At 50.1% G+C, this 7,924-nt stretch overlaps 1 pseudogene; it reads right to left on the reverse strand.

Moving 5' to 3' along the window:
• Positions 1-457: 457 nt before the first annotated feature.
• LOC128946053 (protein ecdysoneless homolog) lies at positions 458-7,054 on the reverse strand (annotated as a pseudogene).
• Positions 7,055-7,924: the final 870 nt, after the last annotated feature.

Here is a 7,924-nt window from a genome sequence, read left to right on the forward strand (position 1 = left end):
GTATTTCTGTTTTGATTGAAATAAATTTAAAAAATACTGCTGGCCAATATTTACACATTTGGTCCAATTACTCTTCCTGCAATGTGCTATTTCCCCACCTGCCCCTGAAGGCAGCAGCATTTTCAGAACAAGAACTGCTCCCCAGATATTGACCCCACTCAGCAATGGATAAAAGGACATTTTAGAAATGTGGCAAATTGGATCACTGAATGAAAAAATGGAAGAGAGGTGTTGTAATAAAACAAAACCTCATTTGAGTCATGCATTCAACATCATTTCCCAGATTTCTGAAAATGTGCTAACATTAGGAAAATCTCATTTCCACCCAAGACAGTGTGCAAACAGAAGCTTCTGCAGGTAAATTCACTCTGCTGAAGTGACACAAAAATTAACAGAATGCTCCAAATTCAAACCTTTGGCCTCTTCTCCCACATCCTGCTCGTGTGTGTGTGCTCCATCTCCCCAGCAGCCATGTCTTGTGCCAAGGCTCTCCCTGCCTTGCTCAGCTGCCAGTGAGCTCTGTGCTCTCAGGTAAATTCACCCCCAGGCTCTGTAAATGTTCCAGCTGGGTCCTGCCAGGCCAGCCTGGGCACTGCGGGACTCGAGCAGCTTTGCCACCAGGTTCATGTCCACAGCCAGGGCTGCCAGCTCAGCAGCCTCAGCTCCACAATCAGGGCCAGCACTCTCACATGGGGCTGCTCCAACAGAACTTGCCTGCAGACAGTACAAAAAGAAAGCTTTATCAAATTGCATGAGCACATTTAAGGGGGAAAAAAAAGGGGCAAACCACAGGAGAAAAGAAACAGCAATTGTGCAGCCAAAAAAGTCCAGTACACTCCTGAGTCCTGACAAACAGGAATTCAGACACCAAATGCTCATGCCAGCTGAAAATCACCACTGTCCATTACCCAGATTAAATTCCAAGAGAAGGACACAAAGTGTTGCTGAGTCCTGGCTCAGCTTCCTATGGGAGAAAACTACTACAGGACCTTACAAGTGAAGCTGCAGCTTCTTGCCCTACTACTAAAAACAGGGAAATGGAACTAAGCCTTGGAAAAGATGGGCAAATTCCAAGCTTAGTTAAGCTTTAGTTTATAAAAAATGTATGATGGTGCAGGTCCAGCACACTTTGCTTGCACGTGGGAAGGTTCCAATCCCATTACTCAGAATGGCCACTTGCAGCACATTTCCTGCTTGGAAATTACTGCTGCAAATCAGAGCTCAAGGCACACTCACCCCTCTCTTGTGGCTGCTGAAACTTTTCCCAACGTTGCTCTGTGCCAGCTCACAGTCCATCTCCTTCATGTACGCCTTGAGACTGCCCACGAGCTCCTCAGGAGACACCTTCTGCTCCTGCCTTCCATTCCCAGCATCCAGCTCCCTCATCATCCTCAGCTGAGAAAGCAAACTCCTCCTCTTCATCCACATCATCACAATCCAGCTCCTCTGAGTCTGCCCCTGCACATGATGTTGTGTCAGTACAACAGCAAAGAAATCAGTGCTGGCATTTGTTTCAAAGAAAGAAGCAATCTCACCTAAAATTCTGTCCAGGGCTTTTGTAAAAGAATCCACATCAAAGGTAACATGGGATTCATCAGATGACCTGAAATCTAAAAATATTTTTAAAGAAATGAAGCTTCTATGCTTGCATAAGCCTGACACAGGCACAAGCCATACTGATTTCTCTCAAGCCAGGACCAAAGTTGGGACATTTGAATTTAAAAGTCCTCAGAAGTTTGAAGCCTGTGTGCATTAGACATCAAACAACCAGTGGAAGAATTCTTTGAATAAAGGAGAAAAATTGTGAAGACCACAAAATCCAACTGAGGAACAGAGACCAGCTCAGCTTGCAGCACTTGAACCTGCACCAGTGCCAGAGTGGCACCAAGCTGATTTAAAGCAAGTACAGCTTCACTGCTCTGGCTTTGCTTCAGGCCCTGCTCAGCACAGCACCTTCAAACTCTGATTCTCTGCATCACACAACCAAGCACAGGGCTGCAGCACAGTGCAACATTCCACACCAGAGCCACACTCCAGGGGCTACTACCATGGCATTTCTGCTCCTTCCTGCGTGGAGACTTTGGACACAAAAGCCTTCATGCTCTCAGCAACTGTTTCCAAGTCATACTTTTGCTCCTCCTCATTTGGGGAAGGAAGGGACTCATTTCTTGTCTCCCTCAGCATCTGATCCAGAGCACCTGGTGTAATATCCAGCCAGCTGTCATCTGAAAGAACACAGCACACATCTGTTACTCTGCACAAGCCTGCTGGCTCACAGGCCCCAACCAGCTGACTGACAGGACTGCAACCATCCTGCAGCTCAGCTCTGCAGCTCAGCTCTTGTGCTGGTCCTGGGTCACACACAGCAAAGCCAGAGAGAGGATGAGAAGAACTGAGTGCAGATTTCTTGTCACTACTTAAAAACTCTGCTTTGCAGAGCTCAAACTCAGAGAGACCATTCTAGTCACTGAGAAGCCTTGGGCCACTAAGTGGAGGAAGAAAGGCTTACTCTAAACTGGGAGAGCCAACCCAGTGTTTAGTCTTGAGGAAGGCTGGATTGGCTCTCCCTTCACAGCTGTCAGCATTGCCCCTCTACCCCCACAAATAATCATCTGTAATAGGAATAATTCCCCCATCCAGCTCACCATCCTCTGCAGGAAGACAAGCTGCTTCTCTCTCCAATTCCTTCACATCAATGGGGGTTGTCTGTAGTAGTGTCAGGATTTCATCACCTGGGCTCACTTCATCACAGCTAGAAGAAAAACATTGAATTTACTGAAATGGATTCAATGGGATCACATGCTCTGCATTCAGGTTTTCACTTGAATTCTTCCATTTTCCTTCTGTGCAAACACATCAAAAAGGGAAATTAATCTGGGGGAAGTACCAGAGCACTACACAGAGCATTGGCCAAAACAGGACACAGTCAGTCCCTGCAATTCCCAGCTGATGGCTCCAAAGCCCATTGGTCATGGCTCTTTTCCTTTACATTTCATTTGCCTTGGTAAATATTAAGATTACCTGATCCTAAACACCACAGACTGGAAACTCAAAAAAATAACAGTCAAGATATTATGGGCTGGCAAAGCCTCAGATATTTTTGCAGTGATTTACTTTTTGGATTTGATTATCCAGAGAAATCCACAGCCAGCTCCTTGAGCAAAGGAGATAGATTACCCTGTATTCATTATTCACTGGGACTGCTTTTCAATGAAACTTTTCTACACTTTCTACAGTCAACCAAGCAAAAATTGATTTGCAGTCACCACTTGGAATCCACTTGGAAGAGCTCAGCATTTCACATAACCAAGATAAAAGAGTTACTCAAGCCAGAACTTCTCCCAGTGGAGCATTCCAGAGGAATTAGTACTTGTATGTCCTGGCCACAGCTCCCATGTTCAATGTGCAGTGGAGAAAAGGGTTCAGGTGTTTGTAACAAGCATTTCAAAGGTCACTTACAGGATTTGTAGGATATATGACACTCATGAATTTCAAGTAGCTCTCACCTTTCTGGCACTGCAACAGATTGCTGGAAGTGATCTTCTGCCATGTGCAACAGTTCCAGGTACTTGGCTGATCCTTCCATTTCTCCCTGTTAAATGCAAGTCACAGGCATGAACCCGAACAATTCTCCCTCCCCTTCCTCCTCACAGTCAGGCTTTCTAAGGGTGACTGTTGGTCACACAGGAATGCTGAGAGAACAAAAACAAGTAAAACCTCTTGGCCATCTACACTTGGAACTCAATACTGCAAAGGGCATTCCTGTATTTGAAGTTTATTAAAGGATATGGAGCTAAGAATCTCAATAGTGTTGTCCAATTTGATAACCTTGAAACAAGTAGTCAATTTATGTCCCATTTATTAACATCAAAAAAGTAGTGAAAGGCATCTTAAAAAAAGAAACAAAAAAATAAACCAGACAACCTCACCAAAACCCCCAGAAGTCACAAAAACCACACACACATAAAAATTACACTTGCATGGGCCCAGATAGGTCGATGGTGTTATGTATGGATCTTGAAGAATATTGAATTCTAGAGGGGTGGAAATGAAATGTAAACCAGTGAAATCAGTCACACCTCACACAATCACATATGGGGGTTTTCTTCACTCAAGTGTATTTCTCCCCTTGCTTTAGATGAATTAATCAATCCCCACATCTTGCTTTTTCCTTTTTAATTTCCAAAATAAATTACTTTCAAAGGGAAACAAGCTGCACATGTCCCCTTTAAACACATTAGTTCATTTCACACAGAGATATGGATTCAAGCTCCTCACACAAGTTCAAGGGTTAAAATGTATTTTCCCTGCAATGTTAAAAACTCTGAAATACTCACAGACCTTGAAATAATCCTTCTCCTTCAAGCTCCTGAGGAATCTCTCCCACAGAGGACCGCTTAACACGTTTCTCTTGGCATCAGGAGCCACTTTACTGCTCTTGGAGCACAACATTTCAAAGCCATGAGCCTGCAGATAAAAGATGCAAAACAAGAGGTTCTCAAGGTGTGACAGACTTTGCTCACATTTCTCTGGACAAGCAGGCAACCTCCAGACAAGGACCCATTCCCTGGGCATGCATGAACCAAGGCCAAAATGCCCCAGCAATCATTACCAGCTTCATGCCCAGCTCGCAGGCTCCGTACTGAGGATGAGCTGGGGCGGGCAGGGTGTATCCACTGCGTCTGTCTGGAACAAACTGCTGCTGCACCAGCTGTGCATATAAACACCGAGTGAAAGTCACCTGCAACAGCCAGAGCAGAAACAAACACTCCCTGCAGCGCGACTGGGCTGGGGACAGCCAGCAAACTCCCTCCAGGTCACCAGAGTGGCTTTGGAGGCACCCATATTACAGGCAGTGCCTGAGACTGCATTCAAAATACATCATAGAAAGATTTTTCTGATAAATTGCTTTTCAGGCTATACAATGTTTGTTCCAAACTGAAATCCCCAAGCAAATATAAACTTTTGTCATTCTAAATACATTAGGAAAAATCCTTAATATTCTGGAAAATCCCCATTTGAACTGTAACACGTTTATCAAATACATCTTGTTTCCTTAACAACAAAAAAACCACGTTTCTTTTCAACTAGCGAAGTGCTTTAGGAGAACCAGGATATCCTAACTGCTTCAGAACATCACAGGAACTAAAAAGCAGCATTTCAGGTATCACATGCGACCTCTGCTGGTTCCTGATGCTAAGAAAAGCCCTGAATGCAACCTTCTCAACTCCCTCACTCTGTCTGTTCCCTCAAACAAAAGGAAAGTATGAGCCTGACAGTCCAGGTACTCACTTGCAATCTATTTTGGTCTTCTGTTCCAGCCCTTGTAAGAATCTTGGAGTAGGGGAAAATAATTAAACAATTTTTTGCTAATGACCAAATAAATTATGTCCATTTTAATTCATTCCATTAGCAGCCATCCATATTCGTGTGAAGGTGTCTGCTCATTATTTCACCTGGACCAGACAAAGCCTGTGTCCTTACAGAAACAGCAACACTCCAGCCCTGAGCATTCCCTACCCTCAGGGACACTTCTGAATCCATGTCTGCTGGGGTTTTTTTAATATTCATAAACTCATAGAAAGGCTTAGGTTAGAAGGGACCTTAAAGATCAACACCTCCTTCCAACACCCTTGCCACAGCCAGGCACACCTTCCACTAGCCCAGGCTGCTCCAAGCCCCATCCAACCTGCCCTTGGACACTTCCAACGTGTCTGGGATGGGGAAACACCTCCAAGGATGGGCAATGCTAAGACAGGACCTTCAGAGCACAGGCACTGCCCCTTGGCAGCCCTCCCACTAAAGCAGCTCAGCAGCACCCGCCTTACCTGGCTGCCAGCCCCGCGAACTCCCTGCTCATCTCCCGCAGCAGCTACACAATGAACCACTCATCCTCCACCTTATTCCCGAACACCGCGGTGCCGCCCAAGTGCGCCGGGATCTCGCCTGCACGGGGCACAGACAGGAGAGGCGGCTCAGCAACGCCGTGCCCAGCAACAGATTGTCCACACGGGCTGCGGAGTCTCCCTCACTGCGGATATCCCAGACCCTGCTGACACAATCTTGTGTCCTGTGCTCGGGGATGGCCCCGCTGCACCAGGGAGGTGGCACCAGATGCCTCACCGGGCTAACCCGTGCTGTGACACCGAGAGTCGGGGAAGCCGCCGGGTCCCCCTCACACGCTTCTGGTTTCTGGCCCCCGAGACCCCCTCACACGGCCCAGTTGTCCTCACACACTGCCTGTTCCCGGCTGCCGGAGTCTCCTCAAAAGATCCCGGTTCTCAACCGCCGGGTGCCCCTCAAACTCTCCCGGTTCCCGGCCGCCAGATTGCCGTCAAACTATCCCGGTTTCCCCTCACACGCCCTCAGTTCCCGGCCACCGGGTCGTCCTCACAGGGCTCAACTCCCCCTCACACGCTGCCGGTTCCCTGCCGCCAGATTTTCCTCAAAAGATCCAGGTTCTCGGCCGCCAGGTGTCCTTCACACTCTCCCGCCTCCTCCTCACAAGCTCCCGGTTCCCGGCCGCCGGATCCCCTTCAAACGATCTCCCCACCGGTTCCCTCTCAGACGCTCCTCGATTCCGGCCGCCGGGTTCCCCTCACACCCCTCCGGTTTCCCCTCACACTCCCGGTTCCTGGCCGCCTGATTCCCTTAACACGCTCCCGGGTTCCCCCTCACAGGCTACTCGATTCCGGGCGCCGGGTTCCCCTTCTACCCCCCCGCTTTTCCCTCACACTCTCCCGGTTCCCGGCCGCCGGTTCCCCCTCACTGGCTCCCGGTTCCCTGCCGCCGGGTGCCCCTCCCAGTCCCTCCGCTCCGGGCGCTCCTCCTGCCGCGCCTCCCGGCCCCCTCCCGGCTCACCGCGGCCCGGCACGTAGCGCAGGCGGAACGGCTGCCGCTGCCACACGCAGGCGGCCAGGAGCGGGGCCAAGCGCACCAGGGCCAGCTCAACGCAGCGCCGCAGCAGCGCCTCGCCGCCCGGGCCCGCCGCCGCCGCGAACAGGCGGTAGCGCACCGCGTCCTCGGGCAGCGCCGGCCGCCGCAGCGCCTCCATCGCGCCGGGGCCCAAAGCGCTCCGCCCCCGGGCAGGAGCGGCGCGATGGCGGCGGCGGGGCGGCGGCGCTGAGGGTGATATCGCGATACGCGCGGAAACCGCTGCAGCCGTGAGTGGCCGCCGCTGCCCCGGTGCCCGGCGCGGCCCCGAGCCCCAGCGCGGTCCCGGTCGTGATCCCCCGGCCCCGCTCCCGGGCCTGCCGCCCGCGCTGCCCCCAGCACCGAGCAGGGCCCCGGGACGGCCCGGTCACCCCCTGTCCCCGACGGGAGATGGTTCCCGGCATTCCCGGCATTCCTGAGCACCGGTGTGACGGAACGCAATTAAATCCCTGCAACCGGCTCTTATCCCCTGACCCAAGAGTTGGGTCAGTCCTGACTTACTCGGCTCGTTTACTCTTGTTCTATTTAATGTATTCCAATTTAATTAATCTACGGGGATAGTGACGTCATCTCTGCTTTTAGGGAGCTGTACCTCAATTCGCAGCATCTTAGGTTTAAATTTAATTGATTTTGATCCAGCTGCCCTATAGGTATAGGGTCAAATTGCCAAGGCCAAGGGACTTGAATATAGTTTTGAGGCAGAAAATATCTGGGTTTCTTGCCAGTTTTCTGACCAGGTAGAGCCAGGGCCTGTCTAGAGCCCAGACCCTCATTGGGAGGGTCTCCCTCACATACCTTTAAAACAAATCTCTCAAGAATAGCAGCTATGAGATGCCCCAACACAGCAAACTGCTGGAGTGCTCCTGTGAGAATAACTGGGGCTGTGTGTGATTCCCACAGAGCAGGAGCAGCCTTGCCCTCAGCAGGTCACAGCCCTGTCCCATGAGGATGTGTCACAAAAGGGTCAGGAAAGACCACAGGACCTCAGTTC

The sequence above is a fragment of the Melozone crissalis genome, unplaced genomic scaffold (genome assembly GCF_028551555.1).
Source record: "Melozone crissalis strain CALT ecotype California unplaced genomic scaffold, PUWL_Pcris_2 ptg000073l_1, whole genome shotgun sequence".
Lineage (NCBI taxonomy): Eukaryota > Metazoa > Chordata > Aves > Passeriformes > Passerellidae > Melozone > Melozone crissalis.